This window comes from Heterodontus francisci, chromosome 45 (genome assembly GCF_036365525.1).
Source record: "Heterodontus francisci isolate sHetFra1 chromosome 45, sHetFra1.hap1, whole genome shotgun sequence".
NCBI classification, from domain to species: domain Eukaryota; kingdom Metazoa; phylum Chordata; class Chondrichthyes; order Heterodontiformes; family Heterodontidae; genus Heterodontus; species Heterodontus francisci.
Window position 1 is genome coordinate 9572640 of NC_090415.1, and position 21015 is coordinate 9593654.

General features: G+C 45.4%; 1 long non-coding RNA gene and 1 pseudogene across 1 annotated transcript in view; both read right to left on the minus strand.

Annotated features, from left to right (window-relative positions):
• The window catches only part of LOC137356470 (uncharacterized), a 164722-nt gene that overhangs the window by 12618 nt on the left and 131089 nt on the right, over positions 1-21015 (minus strand). The window lies entirely within an intron of this gene.
• Positions 13553-13975, minus strand: LOC137356364 (histone H2B 1/2/3/4/6-like; annotated as a pseudogene).

Below are 21015 nucleotides of genomic sequence, written 5' to 3' on the forward strand. Positions count from 1 at the left end.
TTTCTCTCAGTCTCTCCATCTCTCTATGATTCTTTCAAGCTCAGTTCTTCCTCTCTCTCTCCCCATCACTCTCTCTTTTCTATTTCCCTCTCTATAACTTGCTCTCCAACTGTCTTGCTCTGTCTGCTCATGATGGGTCACTTTAAGAGTTTGGGACAGTTCTGGTGGTGCAGGGTCCCTTTAAGAGTCTGGTGCTGACACCCCCCGCCCCTCCCCCACCCCAGGGGGGGTGGGGTTCCACGTCGCCCAAACCGCGGCTGCGCGGAGGCTGGGGGGCAGCTTTTGACCCCCTGACCTCCAGACACGTGTGGCGCGGCAGTCAATGAGACCTCAATAACGCCATGGTGGGAGGGAGGTGTCATCAGCCGCCATGTTTGCGTGACGTCACCCGCCGGCCGCATTTTTCCGCAAACAGCAGCTGAAAGGAAAAGGAGAAGCGGCTTCAGCTGTCGATCTCAATGGAGGAAAGTTGAACATCTGAGCCGGGGGAGAATATAAAAAAGCGGCGGTTAACGCTCTTGTGGAGATGCGCATGTGCGGAGCATCTTCCCAGAGTGCAGCGTGGCCTGCACCGCAGAAAGGGGCCGTTCCCAGTCGCGCGGCATTGTGGGAGCCACAGGACGCCATTGCCCCCTCATTAACTCAGTCAAAATTAACTCATTCCCTCTCAGCTCTCTATCCCTCCTTTTCATATTGCAGGCTGAAATGGGCTTTGTTGGCATTCATTACACCATCCCGGGTGTGATCAGATACTCTGTCCCTTCGTAAACGATTTCCTGTCCCTCCAACAGCTTGTGCTTGTTATTGGCTTTTCTCCTACTGAAATGGTTGCTGAATTTGTTGGTCTTTTTCTCCTGGCTTCAAAGCTAACGCTCTCTCCCTCTGTCTCTCTCCTAGTGTCAGAGATTGCAGGAGGGAGAGAGAGAGGAAGACGGAGAAAGACACAGAGAACAACCCCAGCTTCTCCAATCAATCCACGTAACTGAAGTCCCTCATCCCTGGAACCTTGCTCGTGAATCTTTTATGTATTCTCTCAAGCCCCCACATCCTTCCTAAAGTATGGTGTCCAGAATTGGACACAATACTAGATGAGGATGAAGCAGTGTTTTATAAAGCTTCATCATAACCTCCTTGCTTTTACACTCTCAGCCTCTATTTACAAAGCCTGGATCCTAAATGCCTTTTAACCACTTTCTCAACTAGCCCTGCCACCTTCAATTTGTGCACATACATCCCCAGGTCTCTCTGTTCCTGCACCCACTTCCTTCTCTTCTTCGGTTCTCATAACACAGAGGGACAGGAGGACAGGGAGCTCGAGAAATAAGGAGGGGGAGAGAGAGCAAACAAACAGGAAACACGTATGGGAACACCACCACCTGCAAGTTTCCCTTCCAGTCTCACACCATCCTGACTTGGAACTACATCACTTCACTGTCACTAGGTCAAAATCCTGGACCTCACTTCCTAACAGCACTGTGGGTCTATCTACCCCACATGGACTGCAGCGGTTCAAGAAGGTTCAACGGCAATTCGTGATGGGCAATAAAATGCTGGCAGAGCCAGTAATGCACACATCAAACAAATGAATAAAAATAATAACAATTTGGCACCAAGTCACTAAAGGGGAGACCAATGGAGGGACAGAGAGAGAGACAGAGAGAGAAGGAGAGAGGGAGTGTCAGGGAGGGAAAGACAGATGGAGAGACAGAGAGAGAGAGACAGAGATAGAAGGAGTGAGAGGGAGAGGCAAAGAGGGAAAGACAGATAGAGGGACAGAGAGAGAGGCAGAGACAATGATAGAAGGAGAAAGAACAATGGAGGGACAGAGAGAGAGGCAGAGAAGGAGAGAGATGGAGTGACAGGGAGGGAAGGACAGATGGAGGGACAGAGCGATAGAGAGAGAGAGAGAGAGAGACAGAGATAGAAGGAGAGGGAGGGAGTGACAGAGAGGGAAAGACAAATGGAGGGACAGAAAGAGAGACAGAGAGAGAGGCAGAGACAATGATAGAAGGAGAAAGAGCAATGGAGGGACAGAGAGAGAGGGAGAGAAGGAGAGAGATGGAGTGACAAAAAGGGAAGGACAGATGGAGGGATAGAGAGAGAAAGTGACAGAGACAGAGATAGAAGGAGAAAGACGGAGAGACAGACAGGGATAGACAGATGGAGGGACAGAGAGAATGGCAGAGACAGAGATAGAAGAGGAGAGAGGGAGTCAGGAAGGGAGACAGATGGAGGGACAGAGAGAGAGAGAAGGAGAGAAATGGAGTGACGGGGTGGGGGGGGGAGGACAGATGGAGAGATAGAGAGAGAGAGAGAGACAGGGATAGAAGGAGAGAGAGGGAGAGGCAGAGAGGGAAAGACAGATGGAGGGAAAGACAATGGAGGGATAGAGAGAGAGAGAGACAGAGAGGGAAAGACAGATGGAGGGACAGAGAGAGAGGCAGAGATGGAAGGAGAGAAAGGGAGAAACAGACAGGGAAAGACAGATGGAGGGACAGAGAGAGATACAGAGATAGAAGGAGAGAGGGAGTGTCAGGGAGGGAAAGACAGATTGAGGGACAGAGAGAGAGACAGAGAGAGAGGCAGAGACAGAGATGTAAGGAGAGAGAGGGTTTGACAGGGAGGGAAAAACAGATGGAGGGACAGAGAGAAAGAGAGAGACAGAGATAGAAGGAGAGAGAGGGAGAGACAGAGAGGGAAAGACAGATGGAGAGATAGAGAGAGAGAGAAGCAGAGATGGAAGGAGAGAGAGGGAGTGTCAGGAAGGGAAAGACAGATGGAGGGCCGGAGAGAAGGAGAAAGGTAGTGATAGAGAGGGAAAGAGAAATGGAGGAACTGAAAGAGAGACAGAGAAAGAAGGAGAAAGAGGGAGTGACAGAGAGGGAAAGACAGATGGAGGGACTGAGAGAGAGACAGAGACAGAAGGACAGAGAGGGAGAGACAGAGGGAAAGACAGATGGAGGGACAGAGACAGAAGGACAGAGAGGGAGAGACAGCGAGGGAAAGACAGATGGAGAGAGAGAGAGAGAGGCAGAGATGGAACGAGAGAGTGAGTGACAGGGAGGGAAAGACAGATGGAGGGACAGAGAGAGAGACAGACATAAAAGGAGAGAGATGGAGTGACAGGGAGGGAAGGACAGATGGAGGGATAGAGCGAGAGAGAGAGAGATAGAAGGAGAGGGAGTGACAGAGAGACAGAGGGAGAGGCAGAGACAGAGAGAGAAGGAGAGAGTGGGAGAGAAACAGAGGCCAAGGAAGTTGGAGAGACAGACAGAGAGAGAAGCAGAGATGGAAGGAGAGAGAGGGAGTGACAAGGTGGGAAAGACAGATGGAAAGACAGAGAGAGAGATTCAGAGAAAGGAGAGAGAGGGAAAGACAGATGGAGGGACAGAGACAGAAGGACAGAGAGGGAGAGACAGAGAGGGAAAGACAGGGAGAGAGAGAGGCGGGGGAGGGAGTGACAGGGAGGGAAAGACAGATGGAGGGACAGAGAGAGAGACAGAGACAGAAGGACAGAGAGGGAGTGACAGGGAGGCAAAGACAGATGGTGAGACAGAGAGGGAGACAGAGATAAAAGGAGAGAGATGGAGTGACAGGGAGGGAAGGACAGATGGAAGGACAGAAGAATAGAGAGAGATACAGAAATAAAAGGAGAGGGAGAGGCAGAGAGGGAAAGACAGATGGAAAGACAGAGAGACAGAGAGAGAAGGAGAGAGTGGAAGAGACAGAGAGGGAAAGACAGATGGAGGGATAGAGAGAGAGAGAGAGAGAGACAGAGACAGAGATAGAAGGAGAGAGAGGGAGTGACAGAGAGGGAAAGACAGATGGAGGGACAGAGAGAGAGAGACAGAGAGAGAGGCAGAGAGAGAAGGACAGAGAGGTAGTGACAGAGAGGGAGAGACAGATGGAGAGAGAGTGAGGCAGAGGTGGAAGGAGAGAGAGCGAGAGACAGAGAGGGAAAAACAGAAGGATGGACAAAGTGAGAGACAGAGAGAAAAGGAGAGAGATGGAGTGACAGGGAGGGAAGGACAGATGGATGGATGGATAGAGAGAGAGAGAGGCAGAGAGTGAGAGAAAAGGAGAGAGTGGGAGAGACAGAGAGGGAAAGGAAGTTGGAGAGACAGAGAGAGAGAGACAGAGAGAGAAGGAGAGAGAGGGAGTGTCAGGGAGGACAAGACAGTTGGAGAGAAAGAGAGATAGAAGGAGAGAGAGGGAGAGACAGGGAGGGAAAGACAGACGGAGGGATAGAGAGAGAGACAGAGATCGAAGGAGAGAGACAGAGAGGGAAAGACAAATGGAGGGACAGAAAGAGAGACAGAGAGAGTGGCAGAGATGGATGGAAGGAGAGAGAGGGAGTGTCAGGATGGGAAAGACAGATGGAGGGATAGAGAGAGAGAGAGACAGAGAGAGGCAGAGTCAGAGAGAGAAGGAGAGACAGAGAGCGAAAGGCAGTTGGAGTGACAGAGAGCGAGTATCCAAGTGTGGGAGACATTCTGTATCTGCCAGTATCTCTACTGTGCACACAGGATAGACACATTCAATATATGTAAGTTACTGATACTGTGTCTGTATATTTGATTCATTCTTGATCTGTGAAGCTCTGGCACCCTGGTTGAGTACAGGATTCACTCTGCATCGATGTGTCTTTGTGCTGTATGTGAGTTGAGATCCTGCTGTATTCAGGACTTAATGTGTATCTCAGGCATTGTGTTGTCAATGCTTTGTTTAACTCATTAATGTATCAATATGTGTTTACTTGTGTTTAATTTAAAATAAGGATTAACAATATTTTATTGCTGTAGGTTTTATGCAATTCTTGTTTGTGAGTTGCAGCTTGGTATCCAATTTGTAGCTCTGCAAAAGCAATTGTGAATGACGATCTTTCACATTTAGAGCATGACCTGATATGTTTAGAGCATGACCTGATTTGGGGCGGCACAGTGGCGCAGTGGTTAGCACCGCAGCCTCACAGCTCCAGCGACCCAGGTTCAATTCTGGGTACTGCCTGTGTGGAGTTTGCAAGTTCTCCCTGTGTCTGTGTGGGTTTCCTCCGGGTGCTCCGGTTTCCTCCCACATGCCAAAGACTTCCTTGTTGCCAGGTTAATTGGCCTTTATAAATTGCCCCTAGTATAGGTAGGTGGTAGGGAAATATAGGGACAGGTGGGGATGTGGTAGTAATGTAGGATTAGTATAAAATGGGTGGTTGATGGTTGGCACAGACTCGGTGGGCCGAAGGGCCTGTTTCAGTGCTGTATCTCTAACTAACTAACTATGTAATGTCAAATTCCATCGGTTTGTAGAGAATGAATTAATCGTGTATGTTGTTGTCTGACCCTTCGTAACATGTTTACACTGGTGTGTAATTTGTAGCTCAGTTTATATTGTGGGGTGTGTTATTGGGATTCATTCTGTAGCTTTCAATCAGATACATTTTGTCTGTTCTGTTTAAGATTTGATATTTGAATTGTAGCCAAGGTGACACAGTGTATTCAAATCTGATAATGTGTATGTTTTTGAATTGTGAATCATGTATCTACCAGTCAGTTGGAGTGAAATAGAAACAACTCCTATCTCTACAGCTCTATTTGACTATTGGATTGATAGTGCGTCTCTCGACCTTGGAATCAGTGTGGGTCTGACTACTTATTTTGTTTGTTACAGTGGAAATGATGACCTGACCATGTCAGTGTGCTTTGTGACTGATACTGTACCTACTGTGTATTGGAACAAGCTGGATGCACGTTTCCTTCTGTCGAGGAATCACGACTTTCATTCTGGTTCCTTCAAGTGTTTGCCTGCAGGAAAAGAAAGGCAACTCTTATACTTGAATAACAGCTGAGTGAGAATAAACAACAATAAACATTCTTAACAATCAAAAAAGAAAAGTTAACAACACAAGTAGTGTCAGTGTCTGAGTCCACTGCAGTACTGCAGAACTCTGCTTCTGCTTACCAGGTATTTGGAGCGGTTTTGTAACAATTTTGTGACATTCAGAAACAACCCAAGCCCCGCACTGCTCCATGAATTGGAATACCCGATCGAGTAGTGACATTTGTGTAAGCCAGATTTCTATTTCCATGTCCCATTGTTCAACGGACAACAAGTAAGCACTGTTGAAAAAAGTGTCTTTAATCTTCTCACCTGGTCCCTTCAAATCTGCCGCATCTTGATTGTTCAGACATTTTTTTTCTGCTATTCACTATCCAATAACAATAAATAGTGAGATACTGGATCTGAACCAGGAACATTCATTACTGAAGAAGGGTCACTGACCTGAAACGTTAACTCTGCTTCTCTCTCCACAGATACAGCCAGACCTGCTGAGTATTTACAACATTTCTTGTTTTTATTTCAGATTTCCAGCATCCGCAGTATTTTGCTTTTTATTATAACATTCATTACTGTTTGGAGAGAGAAATCAGCAATGATTTTCAATTGTGAGTACATCATATTCTGTCTCTCTCTCCCTGTCCAGACACTGCCTGAGAAAGACCTCTCCCTTCCCCCCCAGCTCACTCCATGTTCCAGGACCAGTTCCTGCTCCACAATGTACATTACAAACTGTCCCCCACTCCCGCTGAATGGACCCGGTAATCAATGCTAATCTATGAGCACATCGGCAGACACGGGCCCAAATCTGTTGTACTGCTGTGAGCAGATACTGTTTGTTCACTTACCCCAGGCTTGTAATGTCTCCATTTGCAGCTGATTTAAACAATCACAGTGAATGGCGCTCAGAGGCACAGCTGGGGGATGGGGTGCGCATGCGCTCTTCTCCGCGTTATGACGTCATATTCGACAGCCCCTTCTCGCGCGTGCGCAGATCTCTGCAATAATTCAGCAAATAAACATCAATGGGAACATCCCCCAATGTCTACATTGAAAAGTCAAACATGGGGTTAGGGTGGAGGGAGGGAGGGGAAGTGTGGGGGAACATGGAACATAGAAAACTGGCAGCTGGTCCCATTTAGATGCTCAAATTGCGGACTCTGTCTGCAGGGTGTTTGTTACTATTGAGCCCCTCTTCTCAAAGCGACAGAAACATGGGAAGAATGAGGGAGCCGGTGTGTTTGCTGGGACTTTGCAGAGTTAATATCAGCCAGCAACATTTTATTTTACCCGAGTGAAAACCCAGGTCAATGAGAGTAATACCGGACGGCAATCTTCATCGTTTTATTTTAAACAAGAGACATGTGGAAGTACCGCGATTACACCGGACACACAAGCACAGTGAGAATAGAGCTGGACCGTCCCAGAGTCCCAGCTCCCGGTTGTTAAATGTCCTCATGTACACAGTCTTTGCTATGATTTTCAGGGGTTAGTTGCCGATGCCTAGGTCTGTATCCCTTAAACACTCTCAGCCAGGAGATTCTCGCAATCCCTGTTGAAAGATTGATGGACAGGAATATTTCCAATCTTTGGCCGAGTCGATCATAACCTGCTGTTCAATCATAGTTTTAGTCAAAGAATTAATGAGACATTCTGTTCACTACTCAGGCCTTGAACTCGGTTTGAGCAGACCAAAAACTGAAAGGTTCAGCACTTTTGCAGATAGAGCAGGTAAAGCTGGATCGAGGGACTCAGGGTGAATCCTACACACACAGGATAGAAGCAGTGACAGGTACTCAGGGAGGGGAACTGGTCTCCTTTCTGTTACCTACTCACCCAAAAAGAGACAGTTAGAGACTGATTAAACATCCACCCCACTGCAATTCAGTACTGGAGAAAGACATAGACTCATCTACTCCATCCTTCCTCACTGTATCTGTGACATGGGACAAGGGAAAGTTTTCCAGTGCCCCTCACTCACAGACAGCAACTGACGTGTGTTCAGTCAGTATTAGTCTATCACTTAGTCTGAAGAGGGGTCTCTCCAAGAACCTGCAAATGCAGAATCCGGAAGCAGCTGTTTTGCTCAGAAATTGGTCGTCGCAGGAGAACCCCTGGCTGAGTGTGGAAACAATTTAGATATGTCCTCAAATCATCTCTCATTCGGGAAGATAGTTTACAGTTCAGGGAAATTTGTCGGTAACATGTGAAGTCGAGGCTCGAAGGCAGCATCCATACCTCCAAACGGGTCATTTACCTGAACCCTTCTAACACCACCTAACCCTCATGTGGCAGAGTCTGCAGATCATGCATTGGATTTATCAGCTATTTCAGAACCCATCAAACTGGAGTGTAAAAAGTCATCCATAATCGCAGGGGACTGTCTGAGATGGAGGAGAATAAATAGGTCAATATGACCATCATCAATAATAATAAAGTGCAGAGGGAGGAGAGCGAGAGGAGGGAGATAGAATAGAGAGGGGAAGTGGCGACAGAAAATGTCCTGTGATTATTGGCCAAAATAGACCTACAAGGTACAAACTCAAGTTCTGTGATCAAGTCTGAGAGTTTATTAGTCTTAACTAAGATAGATAAAGTGAATGTTTAACAACAGCAATAGGTTTGCAGCATCACTCAGCACCGGTTCTTGCTTCTGTGCTTGCTGGGGCGTGGACTTCTCTCTTTCTGCTTCCCTTGCTGTTTTCTTGACCGTAGTCTATCTTCTCCTTCTAAGTGTGATAACGATGTTCCGTGGACCCCTCTGTAAGTGCCGACAATGTCCCGTATCACCCTTTCTTTTACCCTTCTTTGGGTGCAAGGATGTCACCATATTAGCTTTGAATTGTTCGAAGTATCCTAATTGGACCAAGTTGACATCATTGTTTGACCCTAGTTAGTTAATGGTTCAATCTACACACATTACAGATACTTCCTGTTCCTTTCTATTTTAACAAGGATACTAAAGGTCACATTCTTGCTGATGGAAGCCATTTTGATTTTGCAATTCCACAGTGTCCTATTTATCTCATCTCACCCCCTGTAAGAATGCTGTGGTCTTCAACCTATCTCTCCCATTGTTCTTACATAGAGGTTTTAACGGACTATAGCCTTGTAATGTCATTTCATAATGAAGCAAGCATTAGCTCAAACAGACTGTAATATATTGATGTACATAGCATACAATTAGTCCTATTATTTTAGCTGTCCTTATTATTCACAAAGGCAAAATATGTCATGATCCATCACCCCCACATTGTGGGCCCCCTCCTGCTGCACGACTTTTCTTTCCTTTTTGTCGTGACTCAGTGCATCATCCACACAGACACATCTCTCAACATGGCATTTTGACATATTTCTGTGAAGATGACCGTCATGCTTTGCCATCCAGCCTTGATATAGCAGTTCTTGCATAAATGTAAGCCATGGAAATGCTCTAACCTTTACACAGAGTATAGCAGTGTTCAGGTGATACAGAAAATCCAGTGAATTGGACAGAGACAATCAGTTGATCTCTCAAAGTCTCTTAGTTTTATGCTCCTATCTATACTACTTAATACACAACTATTCTTTTACACCTGAAAAGCTTGGATAGATGACTCTGGATTGTGTTCTGTAAGTAAAGGGTTGTTCTCCTTTGAGAAATGGAGATTGAGAGGAGGTTTGATAGAGGTGTACATAAGTTAGACAAGGATAACCTGTTCCCATTAGCTGATGGTACAAGGACTAGGAGACACAGACTGATGGTTTATGGCAAGAGATGGAAGGGAATGTGAGGAAGAACTTTTTCTGTTTTACCTGCTGGACCTCGCTGTCCACAAGTGTGGTGGAAGGAGAGACAATCAATGATTTCAATAAGAAACTGGATAAGCACTTGAAGGAAACAAAATTGCTGCAGGGCGACGCTGATCAAGCAAGGAAGTGAATCTGATTGGATGTTGAGAATATTTTGTCAGCTTTCTTTCTGAATTTGCATTGACAATTTTAAGCTGCAAAATTCCACAGCACACTTGACCACCAACTTTAAGGGAGAAGAACATAATGTTGAGAAAATTTGTCGACTTCAATTTAGTCATGGCTTTGCATTTGTCACATTCTATGGCAAGGTTGCAGAAATATATTTGACCGCGAGTGGGCATTGCAATGACCGGGAATCTAATCTGGGTCAATTGTTTGGAAGGCAGATATACTCACCACTATACCAGCATCGCGGGCATACATGTAGCTCGTCATTTATACAGTATACACACCAGAACTCTTTAGAACTGAACTGTAATTGATGAAATGTTTTACAACCATTTCAATCTGCACCTTAACACCACGTTCATGTTCCCATTGGAGGATAGAATCATGGAATGGTTACAACATCTCCGAGAAACCGACAAAATTCTAACAGGACTGGACAGACTAGATGTAGGAAGGATGTTCCTGATGGCAGGGGAGTCCAGGACCAGGGGTGACAGTCTAAAGATAAGGGGTAAGACATTTAGGACTGAGATGAGGAGGGATTTCTTCACCCAGGGAGTGGTGAACCTGTGGAATTCTCTACCACAGAAAAGAGTTGAGGCCAAATTATTAAATAAATTCATAAAAGAGTTTGTACTACTGGATTCGGGCATTTAGATGCTCATTAAATGGAATGCGTTTTAATTTCCTCTTATATTTGTAAGGCTTTTTTTTTAAACAGTACTACCTTTTAGGGCCACACAGTGATGAACACCGCAAACTCACAGCCCCAGCGACCCGGGTTCAGTTCTGGGTACTGCCTGTGCGGAGTTTGCAAGTTCTCCCTGTGACGTGGGTTTCCGCCTTGTGCTCCGGTTTGCTCCCACAGCCAAACACTTGCAGGTTGATGGGTAAATTGGCAATCGTAAATTGCCCCGAGTGCAGGTAGGAGAATTGAGGGAAGATAGGAATGTGGTAGGGAATATGGGATTAATATAGGAATAGTATGAATGGGTGGTTGATGGTCGGCACAGACTCAGTGGGCCGAAGGGCCTGTTTCAGTGCTGGATCTCTCTGTGACTCTATGTACTACTAAAGCGTGTCTTTATTTCTAAAATGATCCCCGCTTATGTCTAAAGGGATCAAATGATACGTGGACAAAGCGACAACAGGGTACTGAGTTTGGATGCTCAGCCATGATCATGTTGACTGGCGGTGCAGGCTCGAAGCGCGGAATGGCTTACTCCTGCTCCAATCTTTCTCTGTTTCTATTAAATTGGTTATTCGGCCCGTCGTGTCGTGGCCGGCTCTCTGCAAGACCAGTTCACCTCCTCCCACCGACCCGCCTTTTCTCCATTGCTCTGCAGTTTTGTTTTATTCTTGATATAATTATCCAATTCTGTTTTCAAAGTCTCGATTGAATCTGCCCCCAACACACTCGATGTTATTCCTCTCCAATTTCAGATATTTCTGAAGGAATGGGAATATTCTTGCATGACTCACTTTTAACCAGTAGATGGCATCAGTCTACAATCATTTGGATCTTGTGATTTGTGTACACACATATCGACCGCAATGGGTCTGCTGCTGCCCGGGGAGTTCTCCAAGCACGCCGCCTTCGCAGGGACAAAAATACTGACGAATTATCCCAGTTCCTTGTAAATCTCCACAGTGTACAGAAATAAAACACGCAACGCAACATCTCTGTTCCGAAGAAGGGTCACTGACCCGAAACGTTAACTCTGCATCTCTTTCCACAGATGCTGCCAGACCTGCTGAGTGAATGCAGCATTTCTTGTTTTTGTTTCAGATTTCCAGCATCCGCAGTATTTTGCTTTTATCTCTTTTAAAATCCGCCTTCAGCTGCTTTGAAACAACTGCCCTGATAAAAAATACTGACCCCGCCCGGAACTGAGTTTGGCATCAGATAACACAACGGCTCTTCAAAGAGACATCAAATTGGCAAAAGATAGAGCTGTTATCTCTTGTTGATTCCAGCACATAAACGTCTCAGAAGGACTTGACCACCCTCTTTACTGTCCACTGATAACTCTCGAAGCAGAGTGACCCAGATTCCTTTGTCTCCATATTGCAGCTGGGAATTTCAGGACCTTGCAGTTCTCAGTGTGAGAGCAGTGACACTATTGGACACAAGTCATTTTATCAGAGTAGCTCATTTTAGAACTCAAGACACGCCTTAGTGGTATATAAACGGTAGAATTGTATAAAAGCCTTACAAATATGGCAAGAGAAAATTAAAATGCATTCCATCTGATGAGCAGATAAATGCTTGACTCCAGTACAATTCATACCAACACAAAATAACGCGAAAAGTATAACATTACCGTCTCTCAGACAGTAACCAGCCCTTTCACAGATAAAGTGGGCGGCTCTGAAAAGAGCCTTTGGGTTGTCAAATTCAGGTCTGGCAGCTTCACTTGCCCTTCGTGCTGGGAGCGCTGGTTTTCTTGGGCAGCAGCACGGCCTGGATATTAGGCAGCACCCCGCCCTGAGCGATCGTCACCCCACCCAGCAGCCTGTTGAGCTCCTCGTCGTTGCGGACGGCCAGCTGCAGGTGTCTGGGGATGATTCGGGTCTTCTTGTTGTCCCGGGCCGCGTTGCCGGCCAGCTCGAGGATTTCAGCTGTCAGATACTCGAGCACAGCAGCCAGATAGACCGGGGCTCCGGCACCCACCCGCTCAGCATAGTTGCCCTTTTTAAGGAACCTGTGAACACGGCCCACCGGGAACTGCAGTCCAGCTCGGGAGGAGCGGGACTTGGCCTTGGACCGAGCTTTCCCACTGGTCTTCCCTCTTCCAGACATTTCCACAATCTCACAAACAATTTCACGAAGAATGTTGAAATCCGCCCACATTCCTCCTTCTTGTACCTTCTGGAGGGATGGAGTGGTGGGCACTGCTGATTGGTCACTCTGCTCTGTGCTCTTCATGTAACCAATCGGAGAGCTGCTGAATTCACCAATCAGGAGACGCCAAGGAGATGAGGGCGGAAAATAACGGCGCCAAATTGTCAGACTAAAACCGATTTTTCAAATTTGAAAAGCCCGCCAATATATTGGGGCGACTTCAATATAGAATATCACATTTATAGTTCTTTTTTTACGGTTAAATAAATAAAACCTTTTTCATATTGTGTTATTCTACATTTGGTAACAAGTTCCAGATTGTCTTTTATATCCTGACATCTATTCGGGTTTACTCTCTGTCCTTTTTGAAACCAGCGGGCAGAAAGTCTCTTTCACAACATTCTCCAACCGGGCACATTTCATGTCAATTTTCATAATAATACCGCATTACTGATGAACGATTGTTTGTTATTCGTGGGAGACAACAGCGGAGTGTAGATTTTCAGTGTCAGGTGTCAGCGTGTGAGACGGAGGGTTCCGACACCACCCGGGGTTCTAGATAATGTACTTATTAATTTTTGAGGTCAAACTTGAACGAGGGAAATTAGTGACTGCGAACTGATGTATGTGCGTTAAATCAGCTTTTATTGTTGAAATACAGAAAAGGGGCCGAATATGAACACGTCCGAGAACAAACCTCACAAATGGTCAGCGGTCAGTAATTTATGTCCGGGACATTATTGGTTAGAGACAGAAAGATCGCACGGGCAGTGAAACTGCATTAACCAGAATCTATGGGAGTAAAACAGAGATCACAAAGGCAAGGACACTTGATATATAAATCAATATAAGTCGATACTATACAGACAATGTTGTAGCTTTTTCAGAGAAGTTGTGGGTGGCTCTTAAAAGAGCCTTTTTGTGTTTTGGGTGTGTTTCAGTACATTGCGGATATTTACTTGGAGCTGGTGTACTTGGTGACCGCCTTTGTACCTTCCGACACGGCGTGTTTGGCCAGCTCCCCGGGCAGCAGCAGGCGCACGGCGGTCTGGATCTCCCGGGAGCTGATGGTGCTGCGTTTGTTGTAATGGGCCAGGCGGGAAGCCTCACCCGCGATTCGCTCGAAAATATCATTCACAAACGAATTCATGATGCTCATGGCCTTGGAGGAGATGCCGGTGTCAGGGTGAACCTGCTTCATCACTTTGTACACACGTAGATGGAGTAACTTTCTTTCCTGGATTTTCACCGTTTCTTGCTGCCCTTGGTTGGCGCCTTCTTCAGAACTTTCTTGGCGCCCTTCTTGGAAGCTGCTGCAGTTTTCTTCTCGTCAACCATGATCACGATCAACTTCAGACACAGAATAACCGAAATTTCGCTCCAAGCTCGCATTTAATAGACATCCCCAGAACCCTATGCTAATGAAGGATGGGAGAAGGCCATGTTCATTATTGGCTGGTTTACAATGATGTCACTGCCTGATGTTCTGTATCTATCTGATTGGGTGTCTAAAGTAACCAATCACATTTTGTGCTTCTCACAGACACACTCTGTCGCGGCAGTCAGTTCGTCCAAACCCCTTTGCCCGCCCTTATCCATCCACATCAGTGACTTGCTGAGTCCCTCTTCCTCATCAACCATTTCTATTTTGCTAGTACGAACTCGTCTCTTTTTTCACTCTCTATAGTTCCCTTCCTTATCAGGATGTAGCGCCCCTCTGCCCTTCCGTCCATCAACAGGACCGAATCGTCCAGTATAGTGGGTGTCAGATACATAAATGATTTGGAGGAAAGTATAGGTGGTCTGATTCGCAAGTTTGCAGACGACACTAAGATTGGTGGAGTAGCAGATAGTGAAGGGGACTGTCAGAGAATACAGCAGAATATAAATAGATTGGAGAGTTGGACAGAAAAATGGCAGATGGAGTTCAATCAGGGCAAATGCGAGGTGATGCATTTTGGAAGATCCAATGCAAGAGTGAATTATACAGTAAATGGAAAAGTCCTGAGGAAAATTGATGTACAGAGAGACTTGGGTGTTCAGGTCCATTGTTTCCTGAAGGTGGCAAAGCAGGTCAATAGAGTGGTCAAGAAGGCATAAGGCATGCTTTCCTTCATCGGACAGGGTATTGAGTAAAAAGGTTGGCAGGTCATGTTACAGTTGTATAAGACTTTGGTTCGGCCACATTTGGAATACTGCGTGCAGTTCTGGTCGCCACATTACCAAAAGGATGTAGATGCTTTGGAGAGGGTGCAGAGGAGGTTCATCAGGATGTTGCCTGGTATGGAGGGCGCTAGCTATGAAGAGAGGTTGAGCAGATTAGGATTATTTTCATTAGAAAGACGGAGGTTGAGGGGGGACCTGATTGAGGTGCACAAAATCATGAGAGGTATAGACAGGGTGGATAGCAAGAAGCTTTTTCCCAGAGTGGGGGATTCAGTTACTAGGGGTCACGAGTTCAAAGTGAGAGGGGAAAAGTTTAGGGGGGATATGCGTGGAAAGTTCTTTACACAGAGGGTGGTGGGTGCCTGGAACGTGTTGCCAGCGGAGGTGGTAGACGTGGGCACGATAGCGTCTTTTAAGATGTATCTAGACAAATACATGAATGGGCAGGAAGCAAAGAGATACAGACCCTAAGAAAATAGGCGACATGTTTAGATAGAGGATCTGGATCGGCGCAGGCTTGGAGGGCCGAAGGGCCTGTTCCTGTGCTGCAATTTTCTTTGTTCTTTGAGTGGGGCAAATGCGAGCATTGAAGTGCAAGTCCTTATCTCCATGTCGCGTGCCAAATAAGGTTGGTCAGCTGCAGTCACAAGTAACCACATGAAAGATTTACATGACAGCGCTTGTGATATGTCTTCCTTTTTCCTCAACCGAAGATACCCTTGTCCTCACTTTCCACCCCATCAGCCTCCACATCCAAAGAATCATCCTCCGCCATTTCTGCCACCTCCAGCGTGATGCCACTACCAAATACATCTTCCCCTCCCTTCCCCTGTCAGCATTCCGAAGGGATCATTCCCTCCGCGACACCCTGGTCCACTCCTCCATTACCCCCACCACCTTGTCCTCTTCACACGGCACCTTCCCCTGCAATCACAGGAGATGTAATACCTGCCCATTTTACTCCTCTCTACTCACAATCCCAGGCCCCAAACACTCCTTTCGAGTGAAGCAGCGATTTACTTGTACTTCTTTCAATATGGTATACTGTATTCGCTGCTCACAATGTGGTCTCCTCTACATTGGGGAGACCAAACATATACTGGGTGACCGCTTTGCGTAACACCTCCGCTCAGTCCGAAAGCATGACCCCGAGCTTCCGGTTGCTTGTCATTTCAACACTCCCCCCTGCTTACATCTCTGTCCTGGGATTGCTGCAGTGTTCCAGTGAACATCAACGCAAGCTCGAGGAACAGCATCTCATTTACCGATTAGGCACAATGCAGCCTGCCAGACTGAGCATTGAGTTCAATAATTTCAGAGCATGACGGGCCCCCCCAATTTACTTTTATTTTTAGTTATTCTTTCCTTTTTATCTTTATTTTTATATTTATTTTATTTAATATCACCTCAGTTGGTTCAGTTTGCTTACCCACTTTTCTTTCATGTTTGTACTTGCGGCTGTTCAATTTTCATCCATTAACACCCTATCTGTACGAATGCTTTGTCTTTCAACACACCATTAACATAATGTTTGCCTTTGCTCCATGACCTTCTGGTCAGCTATTCTGTGACATTTTCCTTTCTACACCTTCTCCTTTGTTATCTCTTGCCCCACCCCCGCTTTACTTGCTTAAAACCTTTCACATTTCTAATATTTACCAGTTCTGAAGAAGGGTCACTGACCTGAAATGTTAACTCTGCTTCTCTCTCCACAGATGCTGCCAAACCAGCTGACTTTATACAGCATTTCTTGTTTTCATTATGAAAGATTGAGATTGTGACCATTACATAATTCTGGCTGAAACGAGGCGAGGCAAGGGAACTTATTATTACTGGCGACAAATATTCAGGAAAGACAGGTCTGAAAAAATATGGAGGGTTGTGGAGTTGAAATAATTGATCAAATATAATATGATAACACTGGCAGGGATGATGTTTTTGAGGTGTTAACAAAAGCATCTATTTGGTCACATATGTGGAATATGGCAGGAGGAAATGCATGGACATTCTGGGTCGCGAAATATTTGTCCTTCCCTGCCGGACATGTGAGTGTGGGATTCATTCTGTGCCCATCAGTATGTGATATTTACCTGTGGCTTTTACTCCATATCTGTCAATCTATGGTCAATGATTTGGTCATTTCATTCAATAATTTCAATCTTCAATAGGTGATTCTGTTTTATTTTTCTCCGTAACATTCAGTTTCTAAATGGGTGATGATGGGTTTTGTTCTGTGAGTGTGGGTTTTGTTATGTATCTGTTAATATCTGATTTTGGAGTCTGGGCATTTCTCTTTATCTGTTAATTTCTGAATTGTGAATTTGGATTTTAATCTGCACCTGTCAGTTTCTGGTATGAAAGGTTGTTTGATTTTGTCTCTGTACCTGTTAGTAAGAGGCATTTTTGTGTAGCTTTACACTGCACATGTTAATTGATGACATGTCGAGTGAAAACAACGCTGGCATGTCAGTCTCTGGTTTGGAGGCCTCACCTGTGTTCTGTACCCATCAGATGTCTACATATAAGGATGGGTTTTAACCTGTTTCTTTCAATCTGTTGTATGTAAGTACTGTTTATTATCTGTATCTGTAAGTTTCTGATGAACGAATGTGGTCTGTATCGTCTCCCTGTCAGTGGTTCATTAAGAGATATTTTACAAGGTACCTGCCCGTTCTGATATGTGAGTATGGGTTGTGATCGACATCTGGCCGTTTCTGGTACGAGACATGAGCATTGTTTTCACTCTGTGTACGTTAGCCTCAAGTGTCAGAAGCTGGGTTTAGTCATACATCTCATTCTCTGCTGTATGATTGTGGATTTACATCTGTACAAGTTCGTTTCTGATACGGGCGTGTGAATTTTATTCTCTATGCCAATTTCTGGTATGTGAGTGTGTGTTATTTCTGTCCTGTCACTTTCTGCTGAACTGGATGGTGGATTTGCTTTGGATCTGTGAATTTCTGCTATCTGAATGTTGGCTTTCCTTTACATTTGTCGTAGAGTTATACAGCACAGAAACAGGCCCTTTGGCCCACTGTGTCTTTGCCTCCCATCAAGCATGAATCTATTCGAATCACATTTTCCAGCACTTGACCCATAGTCTTGTATGCTATGACGTTTCACGTGTTCATCGAAATCCTTCTCAAATGCTATGAGGGGTCCTGACTCTACCAGCCCTTCAGGTAGTGTGTTCCAGATTCCAACCACTCTGCGTGAAATATTTTCTCCTCAAGTCCCCTCTAAACCTGCTGCCCATTACTTAAATCTATCTCCCCTGGTTGTTGATCCCTCCACTGAGGGAACGTTTTCTTCCTATCTGTACTATCAATGTCCCGTGTAATTTTGTATACCTCAATCAGTTCCCCTCTCAGCCTTCTCTGCTCCAAGGAAAACAACCCTAGCCTATCCAGTCTCTCTTCATAACTGAAATGCCACAGCCCAGGAAACATCTTGGTAAATCTCCTCTGCACGCTCTCCATTGCAATCACATCCTTCCTTTGGTGAGTTGACAAGAACTGTACACAGTACTCCAGCTGTGGCCTAACTAGCATTTCATTCAGCTCCCTCTTAACCTCCCTGCTCTTATATTCTATGCCTCGGCTAATAAAGACAAGTATCCCATATGCCTTCCGAACCACCTTATCTCCCCGTGCTTCTGCCTTCAGTGATCTATGGACAAGTACACCAATGTCCCTCAGACCCTCTGTACATCTTAGGATCTGGCCATTCATTGTATATTCTCTTGCCTTGTTAGGCCTCCCAAAATGCATCACCTCACATTTTCGCACTTCTCTGGATTAAATTCCATTTGCCACTGCTCCACCCATCTTACCAGCCCATCTATATCATCCTGTAATCTAAGGCTTTCCTCCTCACTATTTATGACACCAATTTTCGTGTCATCTGTGAACTTACTGATCATATCTACTACATTCACGTCTAAATCATTCATGTACACTACAAACAGCAATGGTCCCAGCACCGATCGCTGTGGTACACCACTGGTCACAAACTTTAACTCACAAAAACAACGCTCGACCATCACCCTCTGCTTCCTGCCACGAAGCCAATTCTGAATACAATTTACCAAATTGCCCTGGATCCCATGGGCTCTTACCTTCATAACCAATCTCCCATGTGGGACCTTATCTGAAGCCTTACTGAAGTCCATGTAGACAACATCAACTGCCTTACCCTCATCTACACATCGAGTCACCTCCTCAAAAAATTCAATCAACTTAGTTAGACACTATATTTTTTCAAGTCACCTCCTCTCTCTGCTAATTATTCTTATTTTTTTTCCAAGTGCCACACCGAACCCCCCCCCCCCCCGCCTTACATTTTCTGTACTCCTCTCGGGCCTCCGCTGTTTTCTGTCCTAAGCCTCTTTTTTTACTTCTCCAATCCTCTATATCCCTTGACATCCAGGGTTCCCTGGATTTGTTGGTCCTACACTTCACCTTTATGGGAACATGTTGGCCCTGAACTCTCATTATTTCCTTTTTGAATGACTCCCACTAGTCTGATGTAGACTTTCCTATAAGTAGCTTCTCGCAGTCCACTTTGGCCAGATCCTGTTTTATCATATTGAAATCGGTCTTCCCCAAATTGAGTACATTTATTTCAGGTACCTCTTTGTCCTTTTCCATAACTACCTTAAATATTACAGAGTTATGGCCACTATCCCCGAAATGCTCCCCCACTGACACTCCTACCACTTGTCCGGCTTCACTCCCTAGGATTAGGTCGAGCACGGCTCCTTCTTTTGTAGGACTTTCTACCTGCTGGCTCAAAAAGATCTCCTGTATGAACTGAAGAATTCTGCATCCTTTAAGCCATTTGCACTAAGACGATCTAGGTTGATATTGGGTAAGTTGAAATCCCCTACAATTATTACCCTATTATTTTTACACCTCTCTGAGATTTGCCTACATATCTGCTCTTCTATCTCTCCCTGACTGTTTGGAGGCCTGTCGATCACTCCCAGCCAGGTGATTACCCCCCTTTTTGTATTTATGTTCTACCCATATGGATCATTTGAGGAATGTGTAAAGATATCATCCCTCCTTATACAGTAATTGACTCCTTGATCAACAGTGCACTGCCACCTCCTATGTTATACCCTCCCCTGTCATGCCTGAAGTTTCTGGACCCTGGAATATTGAGCTGCCAGTCCTGCCCTTCCTTCAACCATGTCTCCGTGAAAACAATAATATCATATTTCCATGTGTTAATAAATGGCCTCAATTCATCTGCCTTACTAGTAAGATTCCTTGCGTTAAAATAGATGCAATCCAGCCTTGCATTGTTAGCTTGTGTCTTAACATGTCTGCCTTTTCTCTGCCTTGCAGACTGACTCAGTTTCTCTTCTATATTTGACTGTACATCAACCCTTACTGCACGTCCCCTCTGTATCCCACCCCCTTGCCAAATTAGTTTACAACCACCACCCACCCCTCACCTCCCTCCCCCAAAAGCACGTGCAAACCTCCCAGCAAGGCTGTTGGTCCCGATCCAGTTCAGGTGCAATCTGTCCAACTTGTACAATTCCCACCTTGGCCAGAAACAGACCCAGTGATCCAGGAAATTAAAGCCCTCCCTCCTGCACTATCTCTTCAGCCACACATTCATCTGCTCTATCCTCCTATTCCTATACTCACCTGCACGTGGCAGCGGGGGTCATCCAGCGATTACAACCTTTGCGGACCCCTTTTCTTTAATCTGCTACCGACCTTCCGAAGTTCATGTTGCATGACCTCATCCCTCTTTGTACCTGTCAGTTTCTGGTATGGAATAAAGATCTTTACTCTGTACCTGCTAGTTGCTGGCAAGTGATTGTGACATCACTCCATATCTGTCAGAGTGTGATGTTACTTCAGATTTTACTCTTCAGCTGTCAGTTTCTGACATGTGAATATGGATTTTCCTCATTCTGGTCACTTACTGCAATGTAAGTCACTCCTTTATTCTGTGCCTGTCAGTTTCAGGTCTGGAAGAAAGATTTTTTTCATTACCTTTTATAATCTGGCAAGTGAATGTGAGATCACCCTGTATCTGTCAGTTTGTGACATATGACTGTGACTTTTACTCTTCACTTGTCAGTTTCTGATACGTGAATGTGTATTTTATTCTGGGTACCTGTCAGATACTAAAATGCAAGTATGTATTCTATTCTGTTCTTGTTTGTTACTTGTAATTAATTGGAGTGTTTA